The following is a 19992-nucleotide window of genomic DNA, read 5'->3' as shown; positions in this document are numbered from 1 at the left end:
AAGTAAACATGACTGTTCTCTATACAGAAGTACATACAGAGAACGAACTAAGAATTAAGCTACTGAATGATACCAAACAAGAACAATGAGTATATACAAAGACTGTGAATAATTTGGATTGGAAATTAGACTCACATTTTTGAAACTATCCAAAAAGAGTATGCTGTGGGCCCTAATTTTAAAGATGAGTAATTGCTTTATCATTTGGATCAAAGAACATTACTTATAGGCCTGCAACAGAAGGCAAATGTACAACTAACAAACCACCCGCCCCCCCTTTTTATATGTGGGTGGAAGAGATAAGAGCAAACAAATCTTCTATAGTTTGGTAGTGGCCCTCTAGTTCTGTGCTTTTAAAAAAAAATTTTTTTTTAAAATCACAAATGTTAAGTTCACTATAAACACTTCCTCATAACCCCTTTTTGTTTCCAAGCATGAAAGACTAATAATCCCTCTTTTGTTCAAGTATGAAGACCAGAAGCATACACACCAGAGAAGACTGAAAGCAAGTAGGCCACTTGCAACATATGGCCATCAGAAGAAATTTTTTATTTTCTTATTTAAGTCTTGATTAACCCTACGCAGTAGGGACTCTGATACAGAGATAGACAATTTTACAACGGACAAACTTTTGAGATACCATTGTTTTGTAGGGATTTCTACAGTAAAGTACTTGTATTAGTACACTAGGACCATGAAAGTTCAACAGCACAGACTAAAACACTAGAACAGGACTGAGGCAACCAAGTGGAACCACAACATGCAAGAAAGAATATTGATAACTGTGGAGTGGAACTGGGAAGCAGTGGTGGCATATGAGACCATACCACATTTATGTATCAGCAAATATGGTATGACTCAACATAACCTTCAGCATTCTTTTCCAAACAGAAAATGCAGCAAAGATCATGCAACATCATTACCAGTCAAGAATAAATCAAAATACACAGTGAGGACTTGGTAGCCAGCATCCCTTTCTCCCCTGTCTCCCTTACTGCAAGTAATCATACTGACGAGATAGCCATCTCTCCTGGTCCTCATAAATGAAGGAACATGAAAGGAGGAAAAAACTATGAGATTTGAAATACAAGTTCATGAAAATTAATTTGTTCAAAACTAGAAGTCATGTTTCCACCTATCCAGTGATCCACTGTGAGCTGCTGCACTTTAAACTCTCATCTCATATGGTAACACATTCTGTTCAGCTTTTGCAGAACCTTGGTATCTTAAACCAGAGCATTTGCCAAGCGACATCTGTTGCCTAAAACACAGGAATTTCACCACTGCAGCAGGAACAGCTTAAGTTATAATTTATTGTCTTTCAGTTTCAGTAAAACACACTTCATTCTTTGCATAAAATTCTGGGTTCTGCTGAGTATTTTCACTGCCAGTAATACACTGATGGCTGGTGGAAAAGCAAGAAAACCCCTTCCTCTACAATGCACAGCGAGTGCTCACAGGGCTTGGAGTACTGCTGCAACAGAGCTCTTCTAACTAAAGATTGCCTGATCTTCACCTATTAAACAAATGGGAAAAGCTTGCTTTTTTTCTGGCATTTCTTGCTATACAATCTATGTGTATCCTTTCAGAGGCCAGTGTTCAATTTCATTCACATTCTCACATAGATTTGAAAGAGAATCTCTACCCAACATATGTTTCTCAACACAAGTAATAATAAACCCCAAAACTTTAGATGTATATCTGAAAAACAGTGCTTCAAAAACAGCACTAACCAAATTTTGCTTCCCATATACACTGTATGATTTTTGTGAGTACTTGTTCTTTGCTCTCATGGTCAGAAATCAGATCTCAAAATCCTACTTGATTTTACTTTAAGCTTCCAGAATGCTGTCATAACAAAAGCACTCCACATTTGCATTCCCACATACCTTTAACACAAATTCACATTGAAATATTTATTTCACCTAAATTATAAAGTAACTCATAAAACTTGAGATCTATTGAATCAAGTTTTTCAAGTAAAACTTTTGCATCTTTCTGCAAGGAAGTACTTTTAGTTGATTCAATATGCCTGAAACCTCTCCTCCTTACCTTGGCCCACTGGAAGAAACTGAATCTGAATACAGGCAAGACTGACAGGAAATGAAATAGAGTCCTTCACTCACCACAAAGAAATGGAGGAGGTTATTCGCTAAGGAGTATGTTGTAAATTCTAATTATCCTTCTTCTGCCCTATGCATTTCAATTTTTTATGTTCTGACTGCCTTAGAAAGGAGATAAAAAACAAAAATGAGGAGAAAAAGAGGGGGGAAAGCATAAAAGGAGAAGAAAAATGTGAAAAACTGGTTAGAAAAAGCAAAACAGAATGGGGGGAAAGGTGAAATGGGAATGGAGATGACAAGTGAGGAAAGGCAACAAAAGAAGGGGAAGGCGATGAAAAAAGTATTGGAGATAAAAGTAAAAAACGTGAAAACGAAAGAAATAGGGTAAAAAGAAGAGAGAAAGTAGAGGACAAAAAAGAAAAAGGGGAAATAGAAAAAAGGGGAAAGGAAAAAAGATAGAGAAAAAGGAGGTAAAAAAAAAAGAGATTAAACAGAAGAAAAATGGTTGTGCCTTGAAACACACCTTGCATTCATTTGAATGACTCAAGCTCTGAAGCATGAAGAAAACATTTCTCACTAATTAGAGAATGTCTAGTGCTTCTTTCTGCCACTTTTAGCATTAGACTGAACTTGAAGGCCTTAAGTAGAGACATTTTTTAAATTATTCAGAATATTTTTACTATACAGACTGTCACACTAGACCAGGCTGGCAAACCAGTCTAGCAACAATTTGGTCAGATCAGCCAGCACTATATCTTGTCCTCAAGACTCAAGACAACTAACATTGTATAGTCTATCGGTACCATACAGAATATGGTAGGTATGGTACAACCTACTATTTTAAGTATTAAATTCTACTTGTAGAAATTGTATTAAAGAATACACTAGAAACACTTTTTCTAGCTTGTTTAGCTTAATTTGTGATACATTTCAAAACTCTTGCTTGTAGTAGTCGCAACTTTGGATAGCAGTACTATAAGTATCCCTGGAGATTTACTCATCTTGAATATCACAAACAGTGGTCAGATCCAATTAAGGATTAAATGGAAACCAGGAAAGTTATGAAATTCCTTTTAAGTATAGTCTTAATTGCAATGTGCACAGCATCATTTTTGAGTATGCAACATGAATACTTGTGTGAATCTATAAAATAAGAACTTCAAAACAAATCCCAACCTCTTGGCACCTTTTGAACGATTACTACATGTAAAATTATAAGAATTATCTTCAATATGCATGCATTTTACAACAGAATTCCTTTGGATTCACCTCTAAGGAATCAAGAAAAAACATCCTCTGGTCATTTTTTGGTATCAGCCAATAACCTCCAAAACAAGCAGATTCAATCCTATCTTGTATTATTTGGTACTTGCAGCCCTGAGATTCTCTCACTTGACAAGGAAGCAGAAAAAGCATCAAAATGGTGGGTTTGTATTTTGGATTGGATCTTTGAGATTACTTTAAGCCTGCTTGCACATACATTTGTGCAGACTTCTTCCTCCAAATGTCAAAGTAAGTATCTGCTTTTGGCTACTCACTAGCCCTTACCTCCCAGATCTCTCATTTTCACCTGATCCAATGGTGAGACCATCATATCAAAGAAGCTAGCTGAGGACTTAAGGCCTAAATTCAACCCACTTTCCATTTTTTCTGCGTACACTGGTCAGCAAACTAGTCAACTGCAGTCTTCCAGCGAAATTATTTCTGAAAACTAGCTCCTGATTTCAGATTTACAGTACAAGACAGACATATCATTTCAGATCTACAGCACAAAACAGAAATATAAATAAGAATCTAATACATAAGCACTTCAAAAAATTAAATTCAGTTAAATTTTTGGTATTAAATGGCAATTTTCTGAAAGCTATATATTTATTACCGATGTTTTTAATGTGAGAACCCCTGCAAAGACAGAAAAGGATGCCCCAAATCAAAAAGGAAACAAAACGCCTGATTCATACCAAGCAACAGATCACAGAGACTTGTGATATTAGAAGCTGTCTTGTAAGAAGACTTCCACTTCCTTGCCAAACATTTCTTCTTTAATAAGTAGCTTAAAAATTTTAATTAATGTCAGTGATTTATCTTTTTTCTTTTTTTTTTTTTTTTTTTTACTCTAATCTATAAAAATATTCATCTGCAAGCATACAGCAGGCAACAGCAAAACCTATCAATCTGCCAATGAGGGCAACTCTGTGCAGTTCGTAAGTCAGTCCGAGAATTGACCATGGCTTTACCCTTGCTGAACAGCTTTGGGACCCACCCCTTCACACAGCAGGTCTCGCAGCACAGCCACGCTCTGGCAAATGGGTAGTTATCTGGCACGTTCAAAAATATGTGCAAATCAACTTGCAAGAGATTGATCCACAAAACATACATATTTTAATAGCAATGCCTGAAAGTAATAGATGAGTTTTAAAGGAAAAGAATGAGGAGTTAAGGCTTACCACAATTAAAAAAAAAAAAAACACACACAAGAAAAAAAATTACAAAGCCGCTCCCAGGGACTATTTGGAACCATAACCAACTCGAAACAGCTGGAAGTCGAAACTAACAAAATGTCAGCACTTGAACGCCTCCCATGGCTGGACACCCAGAAGTGAAGAAATGACAGCGCCAGCGGGGCAGTGCCAAAGTCCAGAGGGGCTCTGTCTCTCCGCATTCAGCCATATCCCCACCGCCGGCACGCCGCCCGGCCCTTTAAGCAGAACCCCATGACGGATGGGAGGCACCGGCCCGGGACGGCCCCACTCGCTGCCAGCAGCTGCTCGGGCTGGCGGCGTAGGACGCCGCAGAAAACTTTGGCGGGTGGGGAGCGCTGCGTCCCGGCCGTCCTGGGGAAGCTCGTCCCTCCCGTCGGCTTCGCACAGGACACAAAGTCCCAGCGGGGGGGGAGCGGAGGCTCCGCCGCATCCAACCCCTCAGACAGCGGTGGCAGCGCCCAGCCGGGGACGGGGAGGGCGGGATGGGGCTGTCCCCGCCTCCTAGCGCCGCAGCCGCCGCAGTCCGCAGGGGAAGAGCTGCTCCTGGCACCCGCACGGCCGCGGCCCCAGGCGGTGCTAAGCGACCCCCGGGCGTCCGGGAACCGGCCCCGAGGCATCCGCGGGAAGCGCCGCGCCTCGGGCAGCGCCGCGCCTCGGGCAGCGCGAAGGGGAGCGGCGCCGCCGCCGCACGTGTGCCCAGGCAGAGGCAGCGCCGAGCGCGGCCGGCCGAGCGTCCGGCCAAGGCGCGGCACCGCCGTGGGGCTTGGGAGAATCACCGCAACTCCCGCTCCTCCCCTACCCGCAGCCCCCGTGCCCAGGCGAACGCGGCGCAGGTGGAACTCACGGGAGAAAGGCGCACCACACTGTCGACTCCCGGCCGACCTACCCTCCCACTGCCAGCAGCGACACCACCGGGGTCTGTGGCCGTGACTCCCCTTTCCTGCCCCGCCCCGCGCCCGCCCCCCCGAGCCCCGCCCCGCCCCGCCCCGCCCGGCGCGGAGGACGCGGCGCTGCTCACGTCGGCCCGGTAGCTGCGCCGCCGGGAGGCGCTGTCCGGGCCCGCTAGGCTCCACGCTGCGCCCCGCCGGGCCGGGAGCGGGGCCCAGCAGAGCGGCGGCCACAGGGGTTGGGGTGCGCAGGGTTAGGCCTGGAGGTTCTGTGTTCGCAGTGGAGGGACTGGGGTCCACAGGGGAGGGTCTGGAGTCCGCTTGGAGGCGTCCGAGCCGTGCGAGCCCGCGGGAAGGGAGCAAAGCGCCCCGTACCCCTCTGACGGCCCTCCGTCAGGAACGGGCGAGTCTGCGTGCGATCAGTGCCGGGGCGAAGCTCCTTTGTGCCGGGAGAGGCAAGGCTGTGGTTGCAGGGCCGCAAGCGGTCATCAGCGGATTGAGGGTAAGGCTCTGAGAGCCCTATTCGGGGTGTGGTGTGGTGTGTGGTGTGGTGGTAACACTGGCTCAGGACAGCGGGCAGCCGTGCTTTGCTATCCTCCGAGGGATGGGTGCTGGTGATGGCACAAGGCAGATCCTGGTAACGAAGGATTCAAGGAGAGCGTGCCTATTGCGGTTGTAAGCTTGTAGACAGCTCCAGTGTACTTTAATGAGCTGCTGTTTTCAGTGAAATTCATAACATGAAATAGCGAGCTGAAGCTTGGCCATGTATTACAATGAGCTGTGTCTCAACCACACCCACCCACCGCATAGGAACCCTGCTCAACATCCGTTGCTAAATAGGTTTGTTCAGGTTCCTTCGAGACTTTTATCTGCATAGGTGAAATGGAAGAATTGGGACCCAAATTTGTATTGTTTTTCAGGGGCATTGTGATGAAACATTAGTTTATCAAACTAGTACTGTCCTAAGGCTCCTTAAAAATACAAAAAATACATATGGTAAAACATAATTCACCTACCATCAGAATAAAACAATAGCTTCTTTTCTAAGTAGAGCTACTGACTTCTTTGTGACAACAAATCTGGTAATTTGGTCTGTGATGGATGTTTCAGTATTTCTAAAATGCTAGATGTGTTGTTAAGATGTAGCATTTTCCTCATTCAGATAAAATGGAAAATGCAACATTCTTTGAAAGCTTATTAACATTTCTCAAGTTAAAGTACATCACTGGAGTTCTGGCTTGGTATTAATTGCCTGGTCCTTTTTCTTCAGAAGGTTAAAATTTGGCTTTGTGGGGTTATGTAGGACATAGTAAGCAATTAGTGATTAAAGTGCCCCATAAATTATTTCATTCTTTGATGACAAGAAATATTAAGCTCTTTGAACAGAAGTGGTGACTTACTGGCTCCAACTGATTTGCAGAGTCACACCAGCAATTTTTTGTAGAGCTCTTTGTCACACCAAGTCACCATCAAAGTTTGTGCTGAACTTCCCTTACATTATTAATCTAGCTCATGAAAATGAACACTGTAAGTGCAAAGGACTAGTCCGAGTATTCCAGGATTTGCCCTGAGCAAAGCACATAGTGCTTTTGTGAAATAGCAAACTGATAAACACCTGTTGCTGAGGCAAGAGCAACCCAAAGGCTTGCCATTACATTGAAGAGTTGAGCTTCACAGTCTCTCACAAGGGGCTACATCTGTTCTAGAAATGTTTCCCATGCTAGCAGCTCTTAGGCAAATTCTTTAATTGGTGTAGATTAATCTCCAGAATCACCCATTTTCACTGAATGACCCACGGTGCTTTACCCAAAATCCACAATACCTTATCCAAGGTCGGGAAAAATTAAGTTAGAAATATTTCCAAGCGAGTTAGAGAACTTAGATTTCTGTTTCTTTACCCTTTCAGAGACCTCGTCCCCAAAAGGTGGGAGAGTGCTGCAGACGACTCCCGGCTACATGGTGGGGCGGGGGAGGAGGGCCAAGAGAGGAAGCGGGAAGTGTGAAAAGGCAGAGACAGATCTGCCTCGGTCAGGAATGCTGGGGGAGTAGATGAGTGCCCTGTTTAGGGAAACCTGAGATACCAACATTAGAGCTGAAAGTTCAAATGATAGAGAAATTTATGCTTTGTAAAGTCAAAGGAGAAAAATTTAACTAAATTGCAATGGATTTCTAGTTTACATTTTTCAAATTATCAATGAAATGCTGTGTGAACACAAATTAAGACCACTTCTAGGATTATTATTTGAATTGTAAAATTTAATCCGAATCAAAATATTCTTTATATATATTGGAAAAGCAGTATTTATCTATCAGTTTGATTTTTAACGTTCAAATTTAGTTTCTGTATTTAATTTTAAAACCACTGTAATAAGATTGTATGAATTCTGAATCATAGAATTATTTTGATTTCTGTTTTATTGTTTAACCTGAAGTTTTTCAACATTTTAATTAAGTTTTGGAAAGCCTCCAAACATGCCCTTGAATCAAATGTGTGAAGATAATCAGTTAAGTTGTGAATTTGATGTTTCTTTGTTTTCCTTTTGTTAATTCTCACTTTTATTTCAGCAGGTCTTTTATGACCTGGCCCTGTGCTGTCTTATGGTTTTGAGTGTTTTTCAGAATTCCAGAAAATTATTTGAGCTTCATTCTCAGAATGAGTTTCTAGTATTGTGGTTTTCTCAAGTTGCTATCACAGAAGTACTGCAGCAGCATGCAATGTTCAAAGCATCTCATCCTAAAAAGGAACTTAAGAGAGAACGAGCTGCTGGGGGAATTTGATTTCTTCCTCACCTTGAAATACTCAATTGTAGCTTTTGTTGTTAAGAGTAGTGGTTTTTTTTCTTTAATAAAAAGATGTCAGGGAGTTCTCTTCCAATTAGAATTTAGGCTCTGGCCAGGCCTTAATTCTATTTTAAAGAGAAATTGTGTAAACCCAGGTTTTCTGCATCAAAATAATATTCTAGTTGTTTGGATTGGCAATTTGACCTTATTAATATAGCAGTTGAAGCTGATTTTTAAAGTCAATTTGGTGTTCATTTTCCAGAGATGACCATCTAATTCCTCATTGAATAAAGGCGTGTCGGCTGTCTACAGACCCTGAGGTGATGACAGTTTTTTAAGGATTGATGATTATCTAATCTTGTAAATATATGTCTATTATTTAAAGTATTGTTAATTGTTATATTGTGTTTATCTGCAGAAGATTGAAAACTTTGGGGTTTATATATATATATATATATATATATATATAGTATTGTAGTATTGTAAATTTTTTGTTAAATAATAGTTGAAGGAAAATCTTCCAGTTTTGATCAAAAATCTAAGCTTTCAAATTAAGCACTTGGGGAAAGGGTTCTGCTTGTGTCTCCACAGAGAGAGGACAGAGATGGATACCAGCGAGATACGTGAGGCAATGTCGGGCCCAGGCACGGGTGGATGCCAGCCCTGAAAATGAAGGGGCGAGCTCACAGACTGAATCAGAAACAAAGATCATAAACTCCTCTCCAGACAGCACATGGAGAACTCGGGAACTGAAAATGAACATGTCTATTCAAATAATTTTATGTTCAATTTTTTTGTCAATTGTGTTAAGATCTTTTGCTATTGTGGAAAGAATTTTTAAGAATAAGGTTTTATATATTAGTGGGGCTTGTAGTTCTTCTTGTCATTTTGCCGTGCATCATTCAGTGCATTCAGCATGCCATGGAGAAAACTGTGAAAGAGGTGTTTTTAGTGCAAACAGCAGACGGAGATGTAGGGGTCCAGAGTGTTCCTCTGGCTTCCCTGGGAGGTTCAAGACTCCCCTGGCGGGGTCCCCAAAGACCCTCAAATGAGACCCAAGTGTCTCAGGGGCTGAATTTAGTTCCTTGGAACAATTTACCAACATTGAGAGAAGAAATGCAAGCTGCAAAAATAGAGTGTAAATTAGATTGTTAGAATGTAGAATAAGTAGATTTCTAGAATGTTTATCTTAAGGGGCTCATGGTCAAGATGGAGGATTTGGGGCGTGGTATGCTTCTTCCTCCTTCTTCTCCATGCCATCCATCTTGAAGTGCCACCTTGGCATCCTTCAATTGGATGAGGACAAAACTAGACATTACAATAAGGTTGTGGTGTATTGGAAAATAATTGTAAATATCTAGCATGTAATTTAGAGTATAAAAGATAAGTCCTGCCTCTGCCAGGTGGATTCTGCCCTGGACATCTAGCTAGACAGATCACTGTTAGCTGGGCAAAGAATTCCTGAGAAAAGAAATAATAAACAATCCTTGAAACTTCAGAAAACAGCCTCCTGCAGTCTCTCATCAGCAAGTGTTGGGGAAAACCTGAATTTTAGACCACCTTCATGTCCTCCTGAGGTGATCTCAAGCATAAAGAGACACCTCGGGCTGTGACAGGTTCTCAAAGCAATCTTTGCAAAGGGAAGAATTGCAAAGGACAAGAATTTGGAGGACCTCAAAACAGTCTTTAGCATGTGAATGTTCCATTAATTAGAAGGTCTTATTTTATGACACTTTTTCTGGAGGCTAGGGGCCTACAAATTCAGTCATTTTTCTAAGTGTGGGACATCTAGCTTACATTTAGTAATAAAAGGAATCAAAGTATTTGGGGGTGGGGGGAAAGAAAAAAGCATTGAAATGATATATTATCAACTCTTTGTAAAGAAACTGGGAAAGAGACTGACCTTGGGGCCTACTCAGAGGATAGGCATTAAAATTTTCTTTCTGAATTTTAAAAGTTTTTTTCTTCAAAATTAAAGAAAATTAATTAAAATATCAGCCTTTTATGATTACCTTTGTATCAAAGTCATTAGTTTGAGTAGAACCTGTCAAATCTACTAGTTGTATTTATGGTTAAGATAAGGCAATCTATCTTGGACTTCATGTTTAATGACTATATCATTCTACTGAATTTTGCTTATACTGCTTTCATTACTTCAAGAGCCATTTTCATATTGCTTCACAAAGGCAATAAAAATGGATACAATAAAATGGGATGTTTAATTTTGTCTCCTGAAATCTGAGAATTGGCTTACAGTGTCCTGTCCTTTGAATTTGAAAATTTCTCATGTAGACAAACAAGATAACTTTTAAGCTTTATTCTGTGACTTCTGCTGTTACCTCCTAGTGTGAAATACTGAAAAATAAACAAAGCAAACCCCAGATCCTGTAGAGTACTAGACTTCCTGTAAGACTGATTTCACTGAGTTGAAAAATTACTTCTCATCTTGGATGACTGGATATCAACTTTTATAATTGCTTTTCATGGGAAATAGAACTGTAGGATTTTCTTTAGCTAGTCTTTAGCTAGCCAGTCTTTTCATCTGCATTAGGTCCAAATTCAGCACGGATTTGAATTTTGAGATTAGATACATGCTAAAGCAATTAATTTTAGACCTTTGACATGAAAGTAATATGTGGTTGTAATCTCATGATAAAGTACTTGGGCTTCCTTGTATACAGGAATAAACTGAAATTAAATTAATGTCCTAAGCTTTTGCATTGTGGCTTATCTTGAAATTTTTCATTATCCATACCTGAACCATGCTAGACCATAATGGCCTGCCATTCATAAATGGCATCTGTGAAAAAACATTGTTTCAATTTGTGCAAAACCCTTTTGAGTCTTACAGTCTTCTTGCTTATACTTCCATAACACAATAATATTGTTACTGGCAAGCAACAATTGTAAATATTAAATCATAAAGGTCATTAGCTTTATATATCTTGAAGAAGTATTTTAGGTAGGTAAATTGATTCCATGCTCTGAGCTATTTGCTTTGAGCACTATTTACTCTAATTTTGCCACAAATAGATCATTTCCTTTTACCATGTTTGGTTTTTTTTTTTTTTTTTTTTTTTTTTTTAATTTGGTTTTGGGTTTTTGTTTTGGTTGGTTGGTTTTTTTTGATTTTTTGTTTTACTTTGTTCTGTTTTTTGGTGGTTTTTTTGGAAAAACAAGATACAAACTTTATTCTGTTGCGTATGTAAAAGTACAGGAGTCATACACTAGAGAGCTGCACAGTGATTTACTTTGCAAATGGGGCAGCATGCTGGCAGCAAAAAGGATGAAAGCCTTTGAAGAGCTCTTTTGAGGATAGAAATCAGCCCATTATTTCCTTCAGACTGCAATTTTATTCATTTCTATTTCCCAGATTTTTTTCTAGCATCCACCAAGATAAATTTAAATTTTAAAAAGGAGTCCCAGTGAAAGAGGTATATATTATAAAGATATGTAACACAGCTGTCGTTAAAATAATTGGTAAAAAGCAAAAATATACCAAAGAAATACCTTTATATTGGAGGCTTAATTTTGCCCAGGTGAATGGAAATAGGCAACAAATCCAGTTACGCAAGCTAGCATCCTTAACAAAACTTCAATCCTTGTACAGTGAATGGTCTCTGCAGCCTGCAGATGAGGTAAGCTTTTGGGCCACTGCTGTTTATATAATGCCTTTCCCATGTGTAAAGGATGTTCTTCTCTACCTCTGGTAGGATAGTACTTAATAAATAAAACAATAATTCATGTTAATATTTTGAAGACAAATTATTCATAACCACATATTACCTAGAGTGATGCCATATTTTGCATACCACTGAAAATGGTTTCTAATTGTTTCAGAACAGAAAATATTTATTGTTATATCTCTCTCATCCATTTGTGTGCTACTATCCTACATATACACTATCCTTTCAATCTTCAAACATGACGTGGCTGAATATATGTAAGAGTGATCACTGGTGCCTCAATATAAGTAATATAGTTGTCATTAATTTGAATGTGATAACTCAAATAACTGTCCTTGGAAAATTGTGTACATTTCTTCTATGGCTTTTTGTGTGTCTTTAAATAATCTTCCTCTTGCCCTTTTGCCTCTGGGATATCTGGGTATCTCTGAAGGGCTGGGATTTTTCCTGTACTTACCTTTCATTTGTTGGCTTGTTTATCCTGGGAAAGAAAAAAGTCAGATGTCAGTGGTAATAACAAAAGACTTGCAAAAAACATTGAGTTGAATTAGAACTTACACTCCATCCATAGATTGTCTCATAAGAATTTGTTTTAGGAAAACAGTGGATTTACATTCATTGTTCGTACTTAATTGTATTAAGCAGAGAATGAGTGTAGATCCCTACTAAATTAGGGATTTAGTAACTCACTACCAGATTCTGACATGTTGTGTGGAAAGACTTGATGACTGGGCTGCAGATATGGTCTCTTATGAGACACATCATTCCAGAAGTTAATCTCTCTTAGTGCAAAAATTGGTTTTTTTTCAGAAACAGAGGTATCAGTAAATGAAAATGTTTTAAGAAAGTCTGTCTTTCTGCTAAGGAGGGTTGTGCTAATGTTTATATTACAGGCATTTAAGATATACTTCCACTACGATTTCAAGACTGAGCTACAGAATATTCATGCATTTTAGAAAACTAACCACAGGCACGCTGAAAAGAAGGGAAATCGGGTCATTCTTTGTTACAAAGCCTCAAAAAAAACCAACATAGCCATGATAGGAGATGTCAGAAGATAAAGACACAAGAGTAATGATGTCAAATTGTCCTTTGCATATATGTTCCTAATTGAGTATACATTGTTTGCCTAGAACAAGGCAAAATCTGCTAACAAAGTCTACTGTACAAAAAACGGTTGTTTGACTTTTAGAATCCATTTGTTCTATGCTAACATTGGTTTTTAAAGGTAACTGCATTCAGAATCACATGAACAGAGGTAGTTCTTCAAACCAGAGGAATTCATGCTGTGACAGCTGTATATAAATAAGCAGATTTTCTTTTAAAGTGTGGAAAAATAAGGCCTTGAAAAACTCATCATTTAGATGTGATTTATCTAGGGTAAATTTGCCAGTCTAGAACTTTTTATAGGTTAAGCCATGCATCTACACTGTTTGAAAATCCAGGTAGTGTGAAATATTATAAAATGTAATATTTTGGACAAGGATGTAGCCTCAAATGAACATTGAGAGAGATTATTCAGGCAGTAATATACAACGTGACCAAGACTCTGTGCCACATCAGACAGTGGTGGGATGTGGGATGTGGGATGGAAGTCAACTTTCACATTTTTTGACTCAGTAAAATAATTGCCAATTCAAAATTAATGAAAAAGTATGAAGTTATGACACTGGTAAGAGAGACAGTGAAAGAAATGAAATGGATTTATTTAATATTTACTTAATACTTTAGGTTTATTATTAGGAGGATTTAAATACTAGCTTTGCAAAGGCAGTGTAAAGAAGATACAACAAAGTTTTGACCCCATTTTCTACCATGTCCCACAGAATCTGTAAAGTCTTAATTTCTCTAAGGTTAAATATAAAGCTACTCAGTTGTGGATATAGAATTAATTCAACAATCTGCCAAACTCATCATACCATTGCACTTTTACTGAACTATCAGTCAATAAGATCCTGAATTTTAGAAAGGCAAGGCTTTAGTTGTTCATAGAATTAAAGAAGGAGATCTCCTGCAAAATTGCCCTCAGGGATACAGGAGCAGAACAGATATTGCAACTAATGTTTTTCTTGAAACTAAAATGCTTTTGGTTACCATGTGCAAGAAATGAGGCAACAAGACAGGATAGAAGCATGGCTTGAACCTCTTGAAGCTCAAGACAGGGACTGAATGAACAATGTCCCATCTTAAGAGAAGGTAAAATTAGGGGCCATTTAAGAAACCTGAATACATACAAATCTATGAGAGGAAAAATCCCAGGGTCCTGAGAAAACTGGAAGATATAATTACTAAGCACTCCCCACTGTACTTGAAAAGTCATGGCAGAGAGGTGAAGAACCCCGTGGTGGAAGAAAAGGGCATAGTACTCCCATTTCTAAAAAGCATATAAAGGACTTATGTAGAATACTCACCAGTAGTCCTCACTTTATTGTCTAGTAAGATAAGGAACAGATTCTCCTGTAAGTGATGTTGAAGTGAATGGAATACAGGGAAGTGATTAGAAACAGTCATCATGGCTTCACCAAGAGCAAAATGTGGTGGGCTTTAATGATGGAATAAGTGGACAAGAGAAGATGTACTGATGTGTCTGCCTGGGCTACCCTAAGTTCTTGACCCTTCACAATATGACCGTTCACAATATTCTCTAAATCAGAGAGACAAAGAAAGGCCTTTTTATGAAGGTCTGTTATGGCAGGAAAAGGGAGAAATCTTTAAACTCTAAAAGCATAGATATAGATTGGGCATTGTCATGGTTTGACACTGGCCCAGCACAAGGCACCAACAAGACTCTCTCACTCACCCTCCTCTGCCACAGCTGGGCAGAGGAGGGAAAAGGAAAACAAAATTATTGTATGCTTAGTGAGATAAGGAGTGGGAGAAAAATACTACAAGGGCAAAACAGGTTCAATTTAAGTTGCAAAGTGAAATTATTTACTAACAGAATCACAGGAGGATAATGAGAAGTAAAATAAGCCCTTAAAACACCTTTTCCCTCCAGCCCCTCCCTCCTTCCCACTGACTCAGGGAGACAGGGATTTTGGCCAGTTCATCACCGAGATTTTCTTCCTCTGCTCCAGGAGAGCACTTCCTTCCCCTGTGAGGCCGTGGGGTCCCTCCCACGGGAGACAGCTCTCCCTGAACTTCCCCTGCATGGGTCCACTCTCAGGAGCAGCAGCCATACCACACCTGCTGCAGTGTGAACTCCCCCCACGGCCACACAGCCCTCACAAAACTGCTGCAGCATGGCTCTCTCTTCCACAGGATGCAGTCCTCCAAGAATAGGCTGCAGGGTCCCTCTGTCCCCCGGGTCTCCCACTGGATCACAGCCTCCTCCAGGCATCCACCTGCTCCGGCATGGGCACCTCCCCCACGGGCTGGGGTGGATCTCTGCATTCCCTGGATCCCATGGGCTGAGGGGCACAGCTGCTTCACCATGGTCATCACCACAGCCTGCAGAGGAATCTCAGCTCCAGCGCCTGGAGCACCTCCTGCCCCTCCTTCTCTACTGACCCTGGTGTCTCCATGTTGTTTCCCTCACATGTTCTCACCTCCTCCTCTTCTCTGACTAGAAGCCAAAACTGTGTGTACTTTGTTTGGATTTTCTTCTTAAGTATGTCACCACAGAGGCATTGCCAGCCTCTCTCATTGGCCCATTTTCCCAGCAACATGTCCGTCCTCAGAGCCATCAGGTATTGGCTTTGTTGGACATGGTGGAAACTTCCAGCAGCTTCTCACAGGAGCCATCGTTGTGACCTCCCTGCTGCTGTAAACCAGGCCGTGCCAAACCAATACAGGCATAGAAGAAGAAGTTTACTGTATAGGTGATGAGGCATTGGAGGCAGCTGCCCAGAGAAACTGTGGATGCCTCATCCCCGGAAGTGTTCAAGGCTAGGCTGGATGGGGCTCTGGGCAACCTGGTCTAGTGGAAGACGTCCCAGCCCACAGTAAGGAATTGGAATTAGGTGGTGTTTAAATGTCCTGTCCAACACAAGTTACTCTGGGAATCTGTGATCTCATAATTCTTTTACTTGATTGTTTGAAGACTTAGTTAACATATTGTCATCATCCCTCATTAACCCTGGGTTTACTTGTCCTTTGGAAAGTAAAAGAGACACAAGGAATTATGCCAGAAAGGAGAGATCACAAACTCTGCCCCTCTTCCAGAATGGAGTCAAGTTCCCATCAAAATGGAACATCTGAAGATGATGTGCAAATTGCTCTTTCTTTAAAACAGAGCAACAAGTTCAGACATCCACTTTCACTGTGACATCTAAAAAAGGAGTCCACACATTGCTTGTCTCTGAAGAAAGATATCCAACGTATTTTTTTCAGACAGATTTAATTCATCTTCTCTATGCAAAGCCATAGAAATGCATTTAAATCTTAAAACAGCAATACATCTTTCTCTTTCTTGTCATATATTTACTGTTTTTCCAGTTTACTTCCTTTATGTCTTACTGATATTTATGTGCCAAAAGATTCCCTCTGGACATGCCTCCAAATAGCTTAAGAAAACAGCCGGACAAAGTGCTGGGATCTGGCAGATGCCTTTAGGTTTATTTTTAGATATTTGTAGTGGTCATTTTCTCTTAAGTGAGCAATGATCACCTTGACAGAAGGACAGCAAGCCACTGAGTGAAATTGGAATATGTCAGGGGTATGAAGGCTAGCAATATGCCACCAAAATTTCTTCTGTCTTACATGAAGAAAACTGAGAAAGATATGTAAGCCTTTTTGAGATTCTCTCATGCATGATATGCTTATTTGTTTTGTCAGTGGAGTCAGGTTTCCAGAAACTGAATCTTTCTTTTAATCCCACAATAAATTGCTTACCTTGATCTATTATTCTTCTGAAATAATTGAATATAGGATTGCTGTAGCCAATTAGGTTCTTTTTCATCTGATTTCTAGCATTATGGCAGATGTGATTCATATTATGTATCTAGATTCCTATTATATGTAAACAAAATACTAACTTGCAATCCTTTTTTATTTCTAACGTAAACTTAAACCTGATTGTAAACTGCCTATTTTCATGTGGCAACACTGGACTAAATATCAGCAAAAATTATATGCAATTCATTCATTGACTGGTAAAAGATCTGCTGTATTGTATGAGAATAATCACATGGCAATGAAGGCATGGGACATTTTCCCAAATGTAATTAACATTTTAAGTACTACATTATTCCAATTTCTTGAATTACCTTTGGCATTTATTGCAAATTCCTGAAAGTGAATGAACATCGCAAATGTCAGGATATTTCAGCAGTGCTTTTATATGAAAATACTCTGTGAATTGATAGCACGTCTTATCGGGGAGGAAGGGAAGTTCTGGGAAGGGAAGTTCCGAAAATGGAAGTTCCGGGAAGTTCCGGGAAGGGAAGTTTCAGGGAAGGGAAGGGAAGTTTCAGGGAAGTTTCAGGGAAGTTTCAGGGAAGGGAAGTTTCAGGGAAGGGAAGTTTCAACGAAGTTTCAGGGAAGGGAAGTTTCAGGGAAGTTTCAGGGAAGGGAAGTTTCAGGGAAGTTTCAGGGAAGTTTCAGGGAAGTTTCAGGGAAGGGAAGGGAAGTTTCAGGGAAGTTTCAGGGAAGTTTCAGGGAAGTTTCAGGGAAGTTTCAGGGAAGGGAAGTTTCAGGGAAGTTTCAGGGAAGTTTCAGGGAAGTTTCAGGGAAGTTTCAGGGAAGGGAAGGGAAGGGAAGGGAAGGGAAGGGAAGGGAAGGGAAGGGAAGGGAAGGGAAGGGAAGGGAAGGGAAGGGAAGGGAAGGGAAGGGAAGGGAAGGGAAGGGAAGGGAAGGGAAGGGAAGGGAAGGGAAGGGAAGGGAAGGGAAGGGAAGGGAAGGGAAGGGAAGGGAAGGGAAGGGAAGGGAAGGGAAGGGAAGGGAAGGGAAGGGAAGGGAAGGGAAGGGAAGGGAAGGGAAGGGAAGGGAAGGGAAGGGAAGGGAAGGGAAGGGAAGGGAAGGGAAGGGAAGGGAAGGGAAGGGAAGGGAAGGGAAGGGAAGGGAAGTTTCAGGGAAGGGAAGGGAAGGTTCAGGGAAGTTTCAGGGAAGTTTCAGGGAAGTTTCAGGGAAGTTTCAGGGAAGTTTCAGGGAAGTTTCAGGGAAGTTTCAGGGAAGGGAAGGGAAGGGAAGGGAAGGGAAGGGAAGGGAAGGGAAGGGAAGGGAAGGGAAGGGAAGGGAAGGGAAGGGAAGGGAAGGGAAGGGAAGGGAAGGGAAGGGAAGGGAAGGGAAGGGAAGGGAAGGGAAGGGAAGGGAAGGGAAGGGAAGGGAAGGGAAGGGAAGGGAAGGGAAGGGAAGGGAAGGGAAGGGAAGGGAAGGGAAGGGAAGGGAAGGGAAGGGAAGGGAAGGGAAGGGAAGGGAAGGGAAGGGAAGGGAAGGGAAGGGAAGGGAAGGGAAGGGAAGGGAAGGGAAGGGAAGGGAAGGGAAGTTTCAGGGAAGGGAAGGGAAGGGAAGGGAAGGGAAGTTTCAGGGAAGTTTCAGGGAAGTTTCAGGGAAGTTTCAGGGAAGTTTCAGGGAAGTTTCAGGGAAGTTTCAGGGAAGGGAAGTTTCAGGGAAGTTTCAGGGAAGTTTCAGGGAAGGGAAGGGAAGGGAAGGGAAGGGAAGGGAAGGGAAGGGAAGGGAAGGGAAGGGAAGGGAAGGGAAGGGAAGGGAAGGGAAGGGAAGGGAAGGGAAGGGAAGGGAAGGGAAGGGAAGGGAAGGGAAGGGAAGGGAAGGGAAGGGAAGGGAAGGGAAGGGAAGGGAAGGGAAGGGAAGGGAAGGGAAGGGAAGGGAAGGGAAGGGAAGGGAAGGGAAGGGAAGGGAAGGGAAGGGAAGGGAAGGGAAGGGAAGGGAAGGGAAGGGAAGTTCCTTGAACTCTAGTGTTTCCTATGGCTCAGATTTAGAAAATTTCTTGTGCAACGTGAACACACTCCAGCTCACTCTTTCACTTAAGGTTTCTTAGAACATTTAGCTCTTTTCCCATATAGAGCCTGGGAGGCTAGCCCTAAACCTCAGTTTGTAATTCCTCTAAGAGTAGTGATGCACACAACCGATAGGCCTTGTTCTAAAGATGTGAAATATTGCCTTTGTACAAGTTATTGTCAGCCAATCTTCCTTTACTTGAAACTTCCTTTGCACCTCAGATACAACCACAGTTTCAGGAAAGAACTCAATTTCTTGTAGTGGGCCTTTTGTTTGGGGTGTTAGAGGGACAGAACAGTAGCACAGTCTGTCTCTTTGTGAACTTTATACTATAGATCATAAAACAGAGTAGCTACATTTCCATTAAAACCTAATAACAGTAGGGGTGGGGTTGCATAATCCAGACAACCTCCCATTAACCTCTTCCTTTAAACCATAGTGGAGAGGTCAGTGGGAAATAACAGTGTAGAAGGTTATTCTATTTATAAATGTGAAGTAGTGTGACTATTTACTATGGCCTTCATGTTAGAAATAAAAGAGAAGTGCTGCAAGAAAATTTTTGCCCCTGGTATACAATGCGCATGCTTCACTGAACAAAAAGGCAAGCATTAACTTTTAGAAGCAGCATTCCTGTTGAAAAAAATGCTGATTGATTTCTAATGACAAAACCCAAAAGACACAAAAAACCCAAGGAAGCCAAAGCCAGATGAAACACTATGGGAACTGAAAAGTTCTTTAACATTTCCTCAGTTACTCTGAAAATATATTTGAACACTTCTAAATGGTCCCTAATGACTGCTTAGTCATTTTTGCACTAGAGTTCTGGAAGAGAAAAGTTCCAGAATAACTTTGGGTCTAGACTTTCTGTTATATTACAACAGATTTTCCTCAAGGTGAAATGAATAGTCCTCTTCACAGGACAATACAAGGATTTGAAGTAAGCCTGCTCTCACTCCCTAAAAACCCCAAAGCATTTTGCTTGTTATGTTGGAAATCAACCTTACTTCTACAAGCTTTTCTTGGTAAAGACTCTTACAATAGAGAAAGAATTTTTTAAAATAAAACTGCTTAAGACACAAATGAATAGTGATGATTTTGCAGAAAACTGTCCAGTCTTCCATATCTTTGTCTTCCAGACTATACTAATACTTCCAGTACTAGCTTATTTACTTATTCATTTTTGAAAAAAAATGTT

The 19992-nt window shown here is 41.0% G+C and overlaps 1 protein-coding gene and 1 long non-coding RNA gene across 31 annotated transcripts in view; one reads left to right on the top strand and one right to left on the bottom strand.

Moving 5' to 3' along the window:
• The window catches only part of PAM (peptidylglycine alpha-amidating monooxygenase), a 144292-nt gene extending 138776 nt beyond the window's left edge, over positions 1-5516 (bottom strand). For 10 of the 30 annotated variants that reach the window (XM_056513553.1, XM_056513564.1, XM_056513572.1 and 7 more), the window contains exon 1: positions 5391-5504. The gene's annotated coding sequence lies outside the window, so the exon portion shown is untranslated. Of the gene's footprint in view, positions 1-5390 lie in introns of all 30 variants that reach the window. The other 20 variants (XM_056513561.1, XM_056513571.1, XM_056513552.1 and 17 more) reach the window with 11 other exon arrangements.
• Positions 5517-5534: 18 nt separating this feature from the next.
• LOC130264921 (uncharacterized) lies at positions 5535-17158 on the top strand. Its single transcript, XR_008842529.1, has 4 exons — positions 5535-5935; positions 8477-8534; positions 8806-11852; positions 15162-17158. It is a non-coding gene; the product is annotated as an uncharacterized LOC130264921 (long non-coding RNA).
• Positions 17159-19992: the final 2834 nt, after the last annotated feature.

Source organism: Oenanthe melanoleuca, chromosome Z (genome assembly GCF_029582105.1).
Source record: "Oenanthe melanoleuca isolate GR-GAL-2019-014 chromosome Z, OMel1.0, whole genome shotgun sequence".
Taxonomy (NCBI): Eukaryota; Metazoa; Chordata; class Aves; order Passeriformes; family Muscicapidae; genus Oenanthe; species Oenanthe melanoleuca.
The sequence above is the reverse complement of the archived record's forward strand: the minus strand, read 5'-3'. Positions and strand labels throughout refer to the sequence as shown.